The sequence below is a fragment of the Protopterus annectens genome, chromosome 8.part0 (assembly GCF_019279795.1).
Source record: "Protopterus annectens isolate FY-2018-M chromosome 8.part0, PAN1.0, whole genome shotgun sequence".
Classification (NCBI taxonomy): domain Eukaryota; kingdom Metazoa; phylum Chordata; order Ceratodontiformes; family Protopteridae; genus Protopterus; species Protopterus annectens.
Window position 1 is genome coordinate 971,812,196 of NC_056741.1, and position 15,882 is coordinate 971,828,077.

Genomic DNA, 15,882 nt, shown 5'->3' on the forward strand with positions numbered 1-15,882 from the left:
GGGTGGGGAATCCATAGTGGACTGTGTGTCAGTATCTGTGCCAGGCCAGACGAGGTTTCAAAGTCAGTGGACTCAATATTATTACCATGCCCTTTTAATATGGAGCGTGGACGTTTCCTTTTGGGTTTAGAAAATTGTTTGTTAGCATTATGTCCTTCTTGGAATCGGACATGCCTAATATTCTTGAACGGTTGTCCCTTATCATAATCTGAAAGGTCACGAGAAAACTTTTTAAGTTTTCTTTCTTTCAGAATAGTATCAAAACTCAACAGTTCTGTACTCAATTTTGTTAATAAAGTGGGAAAAAAAGGTTCATTTTGATAATGATTGCATTCCTCAATAGACTTAAGAACTGAAGTGGTTTCACTCTCAATGATTCTAGTGTAATAGTCAGATAAAGATTTCACAAACTTCATTGAGCATTCCTGTTGGATAGAGTTCCATTCCGTAAGTAAATTATCATCGGGGCTAGCCACCAAGGGCTGTATTTTCACTCTGAGACCCCTAGGGCAAATGCCCTTTACCAAATATGCTTTTAATAATTTGTGGTGCCAAACACAAGATCTCAGTGCCTTCATATTTTTATTTAATGCAGCAAATTGTTGTTCACATTTTTGTTCAGGTTTTAAAGATATCATATTCCCTGAAGCAGTGGTGTCATCACCAATGCCAAATGCTGCAATATCATCTTTATCCGATGATAGATCCAGAAGTAACTTTTTGAGATCCATAATGTAACCAAGATTGTTCTTAAATAAAACCACGGCCTGTATAGAAAGATCAAATGATCCAACAATAAACAGACAATAATGGCAATACACAATAATACTAAAAGTTAGTTCGTTGTAGCCACGTCTGGTACAGGACAATAATGGTACTTAGATAATTACTTGTGAAGACAATCAAAGGTCTGTAGTTTGGCATACAAATATCTAATTTTTATTAAAATAAAAAAAAAAAAAAAAAAAAGGGTAGTCCCAGTAGTGAAAAAAATATAAGACTCAGAAGGTAATTCTGTACGTCAGCTCAATGGAGTGAAAAATACATTTAGATGTAGCTATTTGCCAAAATACACCGGTATTGTTCAAATTATATAAAGCAAGTCATGGGCAGATACTGACTCAGTAGGCCACACTTAACAAATAGTTAGCTTATACTATAGTTAAATCAGTCATAGGGTCTCCAAGATGGTAATATTATATAGACTCATATGACTTAATTCCTGACTGTAAAAATAATAAGCTTCATAAATCATCAATGTCTCTAATATACTGTAGGGAGAACTGTCATAAATCAACTATGTTGTTTCAAAATTTGTTAGTATTGACCCTTCGATAGCATATAAAATTGCTCAGGATAAATCTTTTTCAAAGGTGAAAAAATCAATGAAGTAATGTTGCCCAGCATATACATAGGCCCACACAACCAAGAGCATAAAAAATAAATGCACAACAGAAGGCTAACTAGAGATCATAGATGTTAACAATAGTTATGTATATATATCTCAATAATTATCCAAATTTCTGAAATAAATCACAGTATAGACAAAGAGACATAATTATTGTTGTTAACAAAATAGAAATGAAGCACAGTATAGAGTCCAGCAAAATGACTCCAAATGGAAACCATAAAGAAAATCAAATGACTGTTAAACTGTGTCATATTCTTGTAGGTCCCTCTGGTGTGACAGCAGGGCAGACGGTACATGCTGGTGAGTGTGTTAACACTTTAATATTGGTAATTAAATGTGCATGTCATAGGTGAGGTGTAGGCCATGTACACGTAACACACCTACACATAATGCATGCTGTCCATGTTTGCTGTGAGACATTAATAATCTCATTAAAGTCAGTAGCTGCCTCAAGCACATACACTGCACAGTGCAGCAGACACAAGTGTGACAACACTGTACTGCACCTTAGATATGCATAGTTGCTACAGCTGTACACAACAGAACACATTTATCATATGCAGTACACGAAAACATGCTACATTTCCCATCACACCCACTGTAAGGTCACACGTCAGTATCCCACATGTCTTGCACACACACATGCTGTACCTCAGGGGTAGAGTCCTATCAAGGGTGTGTGCAACACTCTGCAACACATAACACAGTCAAGTTAGGCAATGCTCCCTATTGGTCACCTCACACTCCCATGCACAAGGTGTCTGTGTAATTGTGAACATAGCCACGACACTGCAGTTCAGGTACAGCCTGCTAGGCGGTGCTCTAGCACACATTAGTAGCCGTGAATGACCACAGGATGCATGTTGATGATGGCACAGGGTACTACATCCCATCTAGTTACAGTGACCACAGTACTACTCATAGCAGTCATTGCTTTGCACCTCAATGTTGTGTGTGTGCAAACATATGCACCTATACACAATATGCATAGCATGTTGTGTGTGTGCTTACATATGCCAGTATACACAATATGCACAGCAGTCGCCATCCAAACAAAGTGTCACATATATGTCCCGGAATGCTAGTGGGTGTATAGGTCACTTGACATACATTGGGTATGTGTGGTGTTTAATGTTGCAGTCGTGTAGCATGACATGCCATGTGTGGCACCGACATATCTGCAATATGTCCCACACTCACCATAACCACTGTACACTGGCCATTTAGAGCATTGGGATACCTTCATGTCAACATGCAGCAATCGTCCTGTGTGTGTACATTACAGAGCATGCATGTACTACACCTGTGCCCACTATTATCTGCCTTGGACACAGACACTGTACTCAGACATTGATATCTATGTGTCACACAGATAACACATGCAGCCATGGCATGTATATGTGTGAGTGATGGTGCACAGGGCATTACAGAGCTAATAATACCAGCACAGCAATGTTGTGTCCATGTACACATTGCATTCCAGGGTGTAGCCAATCACTGAACAACAACACAAATTGCAACAAAGCCATGTATACTGCCATTACATTGGGGCATCTACACTTGCACTGTATGGTCTTGTGCAACACATATTCTGCATGCTGACACGTGTGTGGTGACTGTTTACCTTGTGATACTGACACCCACCTTCACCCACTATAGAGTATGTGTTGGATTGCTGGTGTGTGTATGTGCTGTAGTGAGGAGTGTATTACTTGTTCATGTGTGCATGTGCGCATGTGCGCATGTGCACATGTGCGCATGTGTGCATGTGTGCATGTGTGCATGTGTGCAAGTGTTCATGTGTAGACCGTAAAGTGTGTTTCCTGTCTTCTTCTCACAGGTGCTGATTTAGGGCTGGCCGAATGCAGCAGGGAACCTGAAGCCACTGCCACAAATAGTGCTGCTGATGAGACATGTATTTTGACACAGGGAGGTTTGACAGGGTCTGTCATTGGTCCACCAATCGACAGTACACAGCGTTCAACCCCATCTATGCTCACACTCATACTGCCAATACATCCCTCACCACCAATGGCCATAGGCGAGGGACAGCATACAGTTGGCACTGATCAGGAGAGTGTGGTACCCATGGCACTTGCATCCCCTCACAGCAGCCATAGCCATATTCCTGGAACGGTACCACATAGGCGGAGGTCCAGGGGTTCTCGGGGGAGCACCACTGGTCATATTGCCCCTGGCAGGTGTGCCCTCACTGGTCTTACAATGTCCAGTATGTTCCGGGCTATAATGCAGGCTCAGGCACATATGGAACGGTACACCAGGCAGGGACTTATGGCGCAGAGGGCACATTACACCACTATCAATGACAGCATCCGTGACCTTGCCGGGGCCATCCAGACGTACACCGAGGTCAGTGATAGACGTTGGGTGGAGACATTAGATGCCCTCCACAATATGTCATCCATGAGCCAGGACCGTGCGGGACGGTTGCAACGTCAATGGGGATGCATGCCAGCAACAGCAACAGCAATAGCTGGCAGTGGTCGCGGACAGCCCCCGGTTCACAGCCGCTCCCGTAGTGGCAGTACCAGCCCCAGCAATGCTGGGGCTGGCCTGTCCATTGACCGTTACAGTAGACCATGTGCACGTGGCTTTGGCCATTCCCAGCAGGGACATGGGTCCAGTCATCCCACCTCTGCCTCTGAGGACAGTACCCAGTCAGGGTTGGTACCCGATACTGTCCATAGCACCCCTGCCAGGCAAAGGTACTGTGTCCATGGCCAGAGACAGTAATCTGTATGGCCTAGCAGATACAGTCTGTGCCTGTCCCACAAACTACTGTATATGGCAGCCACATGGTGGAGCTGTGTGCATGCAGACACACACATATTAACCAAACAACTAGGGCTCACACATACACACACACATTACATCAACATTGGCCCATGTTGTACTGTTGTCCCACACACACACACACACACACACACACACACACACACACACACACACACACACACACACACACACACACACACACACACATACACAGACATGTCAATTGAATGGGTCAATGTCAGGCTCTGGCAAACAACAAAACGCCCTGTGCATATGATGATACCTGTGTCACCTCCTGTCATCTGTAACATTGATGGAGCAACAGTCTAACATCATGCTGATGCACAGGGTGACACTATAGCAGTGTAGCAATATTAGCAAGTTGTCAACAGGAAAGTGTAATGACATCCTTGTAGGTATATCTCAGCAGACATTATTCATCAAAGCTCTGATTGTCAATGTAGCATTGTTTACACCACTTTTAGGTCTGACTATGTATTGTCCACCCATGTGCCACTTGGCTGATGTGTAATATGTTACCAGCATGTGTTAGTGAGTGGACAGTATGTGTGTGATGTGTGCAGTACATATTAGCAAGTGTACATCTGTGAACATGGTGGATGCGCACTGTCTGTATGTACGTGCATAGTGGACACATGGGACATGTGGCATACCCTGTTGTACACATAGTGAACATGTCACAGTATCTTTCAATGGCTAGTATGCATTCTACTACAATTATGTACTAACATGGATAGACAGGTGTGTATGACATGGGTAGACACCATGCTGTGAGTGATACTGTTAGTATCTGTCAATGATTTGCGGTCTGGTAGTATACATAACCTCAACAGCATGACTATAAGCAATCATTGGATGTTGTCCTGACAAATGACACACAGTCATAGGGAACTCAGTGACAGTTGTATCCTTCCAGTGCTACACTATAACACTAACCAGTGGTAATTACCGCCACCCATTCCTGTGTCCACACTTGTTTGGCATATAGCCCCCTTAGGTACATGAAAACACACTAGGGATGTGTCCATCCACATCTGGTAATGCATGCAGTGGCCTACAATCCATTCCCTGGATGGGACACATATCCTACACAAGGGTATCATGCAGACAGATGCCTGTCATGTGATACATGCTGTATAACAGTAAGCTGACTATGGCATAGTCATCCACATGTACTATACTTACTATCCCATCAGTACCACATAGGTGGTAGCCCTCAACATGTATGTTGGGTACCAATGTGTACATACAACCTCATGTTATGCCATGTGTCCCTTGGTATCCATATATCCATAGGTATTGTGGAGTCCCAAGGTGTGTCACATGAGACATTGGAGGCCTGGATGCATATACACAAGGCAGTTGTACACCTATAAAGACTGTCCACTATTGGCAGTCGTGGTTGTGTATGAACATGCCTGACATATACCCCAGGCATATACCCTCACTCACACTACTGTAAAGTAACTGTCATGGGTGTGTGTGGCACAGATGACCTTGGCCACGGATCATGACAGTGGATGGGCCTGTCACATACATACATACATATGTGACCTATGTTCTGAGAAGCTGCAGCAGAACCTGTCAGTGGCAACAAATGTATTCATGTAGTATGCAGGCTTCACACCTATGCACTGATTAAAGGAACATGTACACAAATATATTTGCAACAAATATACCTGATGTGTGCAATGCACTTACTGTTGTAATCATAATATGCCATAACATAGTAAAAGCAAGACTCACACTGCATTGACCAAGAGTGACACACACATAGTCAGCACTTGCAGGATTCAAACCCCTTCCTAACTATGTTATGATACTAAAGAGAGACGCATTAGTGCGGCGTGCTATTTGCTTTACTGGGTGGTTTCCCTTCTCCGTCTGTATTTCTAGGGTGGTGACATCATCAGTCTTTCCAAAGAGGAATGTACATCTGTGGTGTGTTTTCCCAGTCTTCAAAAAGGCCACTCCTTTCAAAGAGAATTGCACACACATACACCCCCACACACACAAACACACACAGTCAGCGTTTGCAGGATTCAAACCCCTACCTAATTATGTTATGATACTAGAGAGTAACCCATGAGCACAGCGCGCTATTTGCTTTACTGAGTGGTTTCTCTTCTCCGTCTGTATTTCTAGGGTGGTGACATCATCAGTCTTTCCAAAGAGGAATGTACATCTGTGGTGTGTTTTCCCAGTCTTCAAAAAGGCCACTCCTTTCAAAAAGAATTGCACACACATCCCCCACACACAAACAGTCAGCGTTTGCAGGATTCAACCCCCTACCTAACTAGGTTATGATACTAGAGAAAGACACATTAGCACAGCGCACTATTTGCATTACTGGGTGGTTTTCCTTCTCCGTCTGTATTTCTAGGGTGGTGACATCATCAGACTGGACATGGTAATGTGTGTACACTTTGTTTTATGCCATTCCAGGAATGGTCCATGTGGGATGTCAGGTGTCAACAGCTGGAACAGGAACTCATAATCCTTACCTTGTGTGATCTATCTGTGGACTCATCGACATTCCTTCATATGTCAACACATATTTATGCACAGCTTGTTGGTTTTGTGGGTACTACATGTGTCTGGGATGTTGATAAAGGGCTATTCAAAGTGTATGTGAGACATGTGTAGCTGTGTTCAGTGATGTATGTCCTGTGTGGCTGCCTTGCAAACAGTCTAGCATGTTTGGGAACCATGATCCGCACATGAACATACCACGGTTAGTAGGGTTGTGTGTATGTCAGCTTCCAATAGCTCGGTTTATGACTTCAACCATGATGGACTCCATGGCTTGCAGATCATACTTCATAGGCATACTGGACTGTACATCCCATGGTGTGTTGTGCACCAACACTTGTGTGGAGTGCCATATGTTGCTGTAACACATTCAACGGTTCCACATCCTGTGTAGGGGGGAAGGTTCAGCTGACTGTTCAGGTGCAGGATCTGTTTGTTCTGTAGTTTATGCATGACACATATTGGGAATCAATGTAGTCCACTTGATGCCATGCTTTTTGCATTGGGGGTAGCTGTTCATCCATTCTACATGTGATATCTCCTGGTATGATGATATGGACTATCGTTGGTGGGAGGTGGGTATGTATATATGGGCCTGTCTGTCAGGATGTCGGCATTGTCAGTCAGGTACAGTTGGCCCTGACTCATGACATATATGTGTATACATTGCTATATATGACATAGCTGTCGGAGGTGTCATGATTCAGTCTGGACTCCTTCTCAGCTACTCTTTACAGAACACCAACAAACCTGAGCACTAATCCCTGTTATACTCCTTTACACACTTAACACCCTACTGATCCTTTGTCATCTGGCTACAGAGTATGTCATGATGATATCCCTGCATGTCCAGTGGTCGGCTTTGTGTGCACTCTCCAGTCTAGCTGGTGAATATTGTGATGTAGACACAATGTCATATCTGCCTCATGTACACAGACAAGACTCTCCTCCTCCCAACAAACCCAGATATATGTGTGAGATGCACCTATAGAGACATACAGGGTGCTAAACTCTCTTGACCCATGACTGGCATAGTCTATCAGGTGGTGAAGATAACCAAACACACCACAAATCAGTCTCACATATCCTCTGGCGACAGCACTCAAACCACATTATCACACATACACATACCCGGATGCCGTAAATGAACTCTGCCTAAGCAGCAGAGACCTCCACAGCAGGCACAAACACAACTGCTACCCCACTACAATTCCCACATCTCATATAGTTCACAATGTCAATGTGCCACACAGTCACTTGCCTTCGGGCTACACAACACACATAATACACTTGTGATAGGTGACACTTACTGTCAGACACACTGACATACCACTCACCAGCCCATACAAGGGAATAGTCCCTTTGTGCTGTCTGTCATGTGCCAGGATCTGCCACATAACACATGCAGTCAGGTCACTACAAAGCAAGTACAGGACTGGCACCATCATTGTTCATACTGGTGTGTAAAACCTCAGATGTTACTCCCTGGACCACATGACATGGTACATGGAGGAACAATGTCATCATGTAGCCCAGGCCAGTATGAACCTGACCTTGTCTAGCATCTTACACCCACCAAGTATGATGTCATAGTATACAGACAAACATATCACGTTTAACACTTGGCTAACAGATTGGTGTCATTCATAGGGGGTACAGTGTCTGTCAGCCTGTGGTGACATGCTCAACATGCCACGTAGCTTCACTATGGACAGCTTGCACCTGTCACCCTTGGACCTTTGAATGTTGGCTAAGGGTCTTGCTACCACCATAGTGCATTTGTTGAGCAGGGCTCAAAAGACAAACCCACCTACATAGACATTACAGGTTAAATAACACTGAGGGTAATGCTGCTCAACACCAGATGTGTTACCCTCATATTGCAGCCACTCAGGACTCCCCTCAGTATGGGGGATAGCAATATATGCGCACTAACAGAAGCCTAGTTCAGGGTCACATATGCACACCAGCACTACCAGGTTATGTTTCATGCCATGCTTTCTGACCACAGGATTTGGAACGGACAACACAACTAGGGGGTGTATCCCTATACATCACAGATACACACACTTCCGGGTTAGTGGCAATGCAGTAAGCATCACAGACCATACATATACAACTACCATTGTTCGAAACTGCCTTTCAGTTTGTTGCCTACTACAGACCACCCTCCCATACTCAGGAACCACACTCTGCTTTCCTGGGAACAGTGGGGGATATGATGGTCTCCACAAACACCATTATATTGGGTGACATCAGATACATGAATATTGACTGGGGATACTACTCAAGCTGCAACAACCTCGCCCTACAGTCGCTACAATTTACAAATTCATATGCTATGGCACAACCAGTCACCACAGCCACAAGGGGGAATACATATTGGACCTGATCATCACCAACATGGGGACTCTATGTTACACACCAGCAATATACCCCTCATTGATAAGGTCAGAACATACATCTATCTCACTGGACATACATATACACTCCACACACCCATCCTGGGTAATCTTGGTGAACTTCTGATGAGCCAACGTCTCACTTCACCATATTAAGGGGGTATCCTTCAGAGAGCTTGAGACAGTGTGAAATACAGCTCCAACTGCTGAATCCTTTACATACAAATTCTATGGACTCCTAGTAGACTGCATGGATTGTGCTACCCCAAATAACAACAAGACTCACTCCTCCAATGGCAGGGGACCTGTCTGGTAGACACCAGCCATTAATGAGCTGTACAATGTCAGGAGGAAGCTACTACATGATAGAGCACAATCCCAGACGGGGAAAGCATCTGTGATCTGTACTAGCAGACAGCTATGATCACTCATGTACTTATCTAAGGTCTTCTTCTCACGGACAATTGCACCAGACAAGTAGGACTATCACAAGGCCTTTGTCAGTTAGGTCAGGAACCTGGGTGGACACTCACTGATATGCTGTGAGTTACTGCATACTGACTACACTTACCCTGAACCCACTGGCATAGCCAACATCCTGGCAAACAGGTTCAGTGCAGATATCTCCCCCCATCCCCCCTAGGGAGCAACTATCCATCCAAACAGAGTGTAACCTCCCTGACACCATACAGTAACAGGTGAGTGCTGCCCTCCCCAAAGCATACATTACAGCATCAATATGACCAGTTGGTGTCCCAGCCTGCATCATACACGAGCTTCATGACAGACGTAACCCTCACATTACATCACTGTGCAATATTGGAGTTACTACAGGATATGTAACAATGGAATGGCATACAGCAACAGTGTTCCCACTCCACATAGTTGGTGCCAGAACGGACCACAGACAATATTTCCCTATAAGCCTAACTATCCTGTTATGCAAAGCTATGGAGTGTATTGTCATGGGACTCTTACACATAGACATCAGGAAACTACAGACACTGTGTCCTACAATTTCAGTGTTGTTGTGGACAGATCTTGCCTTTTGAACATGTTTGTATTCTTTTGACAGTTAACAGGTCCATCAACATAGGGACAGTTGTACATGCAGCCTACCTGAAGCTTGCTAAACCCTTCCACACAATAACCCACTGGGCCATTATGCATAGGCTCACCAGCATCGATATGGACACATATCTCACATGATGGATTGCTACCTGAATCAGGGATAGCACCCACATGGTCAAAATTGCAGGTGCCATGTCTGACTATACACCAGTTACAGATGGCATCCCACACGGCTCGGTCCTGGGACCTCTCTTGTTCAGTGTATATTTGTCTGACTTACAGGCTACCACAGGGGGAATATGGCTGACCTTGTTCACACTTGACTGCATACTGGGTGCCATAATCACCTCTCCAGCTGCCACATGCATACTCCAACAGGGTCTCACAGAGATGGATGACTGGTGCCTGAGCCATGGCCTACAGCTAAATGCCATTAGTTGCATAGTCATCCCCTTTGGGAATAACAACATGCCCACACATTAACACATAGGTAGTACTCCATTACATATGGTAGGTGTTGTTAGGTGATTGGGGACATGACTTGTTCGTACTGTCACCTTTGACATTCACGTTGCCACAGTGGTTGGACAGACCTTCTATATAAGCAACCTTATCCCATATGGTTTCACATCTAGATCGAGTGATGTCATTGTGCCCCTATACTAATAACAACCGTGCTTGGTTACAATGCCACCTTTGGGGTGTACCTTACCCAACACCTGCAGCAACTGTACTGACCACAGATACCCAAGCAACAGCCACCCCTCAACAATACCCATGAATCACATATCTCACAAAATCAGTGTGCCTCACAGTCACAGCCCTTAAGGCCAAACAACACACCAAATACACTTGTTATAGGGGACTCTATTGTCTGGCACACTGACATCCCACTCAACTGACTGAACAAGGAGAAGGTCACTGTAAACTGCCTGTCAGGTGGCAGGATCCACCACATAATGCAAGCACTCAGGTCACTCCAAAGCAGGTACAAATATGACTCTGTCATTTTCCATGCAGGTGTGAATGACATGAGAAGTACCTCCCTGGACTACAAGAAATGAGACATAGAGCAGCTCTCTGATCATGTAGCCCAGACTGGTATGACCCTGACCTTGGGTAGTATCTTGCCCTCACCAAGAATGATGCCAGAGTATAAAGACAAAATGATTAGTTTCAACAATTGTCTAAGTATTGGTGTCATTCAATGGGGATCCAGTGTCTGTCAACCTGGGATGACATGCCTGACAAGTCACGTTGCTTCGCTAGGGACGGCTTGCACCTGTCACCCTTAGGCTTTCATATACTGGCCGTGCCTCTTGCCACCCCATAGTGCATTTTTTAGGTGAGGCTCAAAGGACAAACACACCTCCATAGACAACCCAAGGATACAAAATCCAAAGGTAATGCTACTCAATGCCAGACGTCTAATCTTCAAGATGCACACACTTGAGGCTCTCTTCAGTATGGAGAATATCGATGTCTGTGCAGTAACAGAAACCTGGTTCAAGGCTCCTGAGAGCACTCCAGCACTACCAGGTTATAACTCATACCATGCGTTTCACACACAAAATTTGGACCAAAGCACAAAAGGAGGGGTAGTATCTATATTCATCAAAGATACCTACACCTCCAGGTTAGTGGCACTGCACGAAGCATCAGAAACCATCCATGTGCAACAAACAGCAGGCCAAACTGCCTTTCAGTTTGTAGCCTGCTACAGAACACCCTCCCTATTACAGGAACCCCACTTGGTATTCCTGAGAACACTGGAGAATATCAAGGTCTCTCCTAAAACTATGTTATTGGGTGACTTCAACTACCCAAACATTGACTGCAACAACTACTCATGCCCAAACACACTCGCCCAATGGTTCCTTGAAGTTATAAACTGTAATGCGATGGAACAACTTGTCACCACTCCCACAAGAGGGAACAACATATTGGACCTGGTCATCACCAACATGGGGACTCTATGTTCCACACCAGAGGTAAACCCCTCATTGGTAAGATCAGACCATTAACAAATTTCCATGGACATCCATATCCCGTCCCCACCCCCAACCAAAGAAATCACTGTATAGAATTTCTCAAACACCAACTTTGCACTTCTCAAGACTGAGGTGGAATCCTTCAAAGCCCACGGGCCAGAGGGTAATACAGGCCAATCCACAGAATCCTTTACAAATGCATTCTATGAGCACCTGCAGGAATGCATGAATCGTGCTATCCCAAATAAAACAAAGGCTCACTCCTCCAAAAACAGGAGACCTGTTTGGTGGACCCCGGCCATAAATAAACTATACAACAGAAGGAGGAAGCTACTACATGACAGAGCAAAATCCCAAAAATGGAAGGCTTCTCTGATCAGTATTAGCAAGAAACTTTGATACCTCATAATATCATCAAAGGCTAGTTTCCAAAGGGAAATTGCCCTAGACACTAAAGATAATCACAAGTCCTTCTTTAGTTATGTCCATAATATGGGTGGAAACTCCCAGATATGCTCTGAATTGTTGCATAACAGTACAAAATATACCGAAACTACAGACAGCCAACATCCTGGCAGACAGATTCAGCACAAACCTCTCCTCCCCTTCACCCACAAAGGAACAAATGCCTATCCCAACTGAATGTAACCTCCCTGACATCACAGATGCACAGGTGAAGGCTGCCCTCATCAAAGCAAAAAACACAGCAGTTATGGGACCGGACGGTGTCCCAGGCTGTGTCTTACACAAGCTCCAAGAAGAACTGAACCCTCACATTAAGTCACTGTTCAAACTTAGCCTTACTACAGGATATGTACCCGAATAATGGCATACAGCTACAGTGGATCCACTCCACAAAGGTGGTGCCATAACAGACCCTGGGAACTTTTGCCCCGTAAGCCTGACTAGTCTGGTCTGTACAGCTATGGAGCGTATTATCATGGAAATCATAAACAAAGACATTGGGAGCCTCCAGACACTGGACCCTACCCAATTCGGCTTTGTTAAGAACAGATCTTGCCTCTTAAACCTAGTTGATTTTTTTGAAACAGTTACCAAAGCTATGGATGAGGGCAAGGTAGTCCACACAGCCTACCTGGACCTCGCAAAAATATTCAACAAAATACCCCACTCGGAAATCATACATAAGCTTAACTGCTTAAATATCAACCCCTGTATCACTAGATGGGTTGCAAACTGGCTCAGCGATAGAACCCACATGGTCAGAATCGCAGGTGCCATGTCCGAATACAAACCAGTTACAAGTGTCATCCCACAGGGCTCAGGTCTGGGACCTCTCTGGTTCAGTATATACTTCTCTGAGGTTCAGGCTAACATGGGGGGATTATGGCCGACAAGGTTTGCAGATGACTGCAAACTGGGGGCCATAATCGACTCTCCAGCTGACACAAGCATCTTCCAGAAGGGTCTCACAGAGCTGGATGTTTGGTGCCAGAGCCACAAGCTCGAGCTACATGCTAAAAAGTGCATAGTCATCCCCTTTGTGAAAAACAAGGTGCACACAAATTACCACATAGGTGGTAATCCATTAAGTACAGAAGTAGTAATTTGAGATTTGGGGACCAATGTAGATAGTAATCTCTCCTTTGATAATCACATTGCCAAAGTGGTTACAAAGACCTTCTATATATGCTACCTTATCATGAAAGGGTTCGCATCTACATCAAGAGAGGTCATTGTGCCCCTCTACTCATCAGTCATCAGCCCCATACTTGAATACAATGACCTTTTTGGGATGTACGTTACCCGACATCTGCAGCACCTGGAGAGACCCAAAAGTACCTCTCCAAGAGGATCATGGGCTACAAACAGATGTCATATGCAGCTCAACTAATGAAACTCCAGCTCTACTGAGTTGCTTACCGCCTACTCAGAGGCAATCTATGCCTGACATACAAAGCCATGTCAAAGCCAGAATTAATGGACATGCTCCACCTCAAAAATCCAAGTCCCTTAGAGATACACGCTCCAGGGACTTAAACCTCAGCACAAGAATAAAAAGGACATGCTGGAGGGACAGATTCATTTCCCAGAGGCTCTCCTCACTCTGGAATAGAATCCCAATTCATATTAGACATAGCCCCTCGCTGACCCTCTTCAAGCCAAATCTGGACACATGGATGGGAAATCACAAATTCACTCCTGGGATCTCTTCTGTGTCCCTGCTAGACAGAGGCACAGCAAACTAATCTTAAAGGGTACCTTCTGTGACCTAATTTACAGAGGCACAGTAGACTAATCTAATAGGGAGACAGACACCAAATACACTGTGGCTAGGCTTATAAATGCCCTAGGGCAGATAGCCTAGTATCTTCCTATGAACCTATAAGTTCCGCACCAAGCAGATGTAGGGACTCAAACAGATGACCTGCACAGTTCAGGTGCAGTAACTCCAGCTCTACTCAGTCGCTTACCACCTACTCAGATATGATGTGTGCCTGTTGTTTGCAGTAATACCCCACCAAGAATTAATGGACATGCTCCATCCACCTCAGGATATCCAACTCCCTTGTAGCTACACACTCCAGGGACATATGTTAATAGGACATGCTGGAGGGACAGATTCTTATCTCAGGGCCTCCACTCACTCCAGATTGTGATCACAGTTTCACATAGGCAGAGCCACCCACTAACCACCTACAGGGGACATCTTGATTGCTGTATGGGTGATCGTATGTTTACCCATGGGATATCTTCTGTGTCCCTGCTACACAGAGATGCACTAGCCTAAACATACATGGGCTATCTTGTGTGACCTACTGTTCACTGGCACAGTGTAGTACTCTGACAGGGCTGCAAACCCCAAACACACTCTGGCTAGGTTTGTACATACCCTAGGGCAGATAGCCTACTATTGACCTCTGAACCTATGCTTCTGCTCGGGATGCACAATATTTATTGCTGATACTGTTTGCAGGTCTTTATCGTCTTTGCTTTCCCAGTTTCTATGAACAACTTAGGTATCTGTGGAACTTGTTTGATCATGACAGGGTTCTACTATATTATATAAGTGTCTGTTGTCATGTAACTGTGTGCACAGGGTGGATTGCTGGATAGTGAGAGGTTCCTGGGTTAACACATGCAACTGCCAGATATGCGTGGCCCACTGCTGTAGTCAGACACGGCCTAAGTGTGTGAGCATGCCCAGTTCAGGCTTTCCATGTTTTGTTGCCTGACACATCTCATTTATTCAAGTGTGTGAGCATGCTCAGTGTGACCTTTCAGTATGTTGCGATCTGAAGTCCACTACATTTCTGGATGTGTGTGAACATGACCAATATTAACATTTATACTGTGTGCATTGGAAGTCAAGTTCTGTTCTTACTGCAGGACTCACCTTTGTGTCATAACTCAACAGGAATTATGCTGTGCCTGCAGGGTTTCCATGAGATACTTTGCATAGACTTATCAACGTCCCTTCATACTGGCTGAACAGTGCAATGCTGTCATGGTTTAGTGGTTCAGTACTTTAACTATGGTGCACAGTATCCTGGGTTTGAGGCCCATCACTGCTTTATATTTCCACACTGAGCAGACCAGACTGCTTAAGGGCCAGTTAAGCAAATATGAGCATGTTGGCTTTTGTTCTGCTATGCCCTACTTAGACCAGGCTTGTCCAACATTGCTGTATATTCAC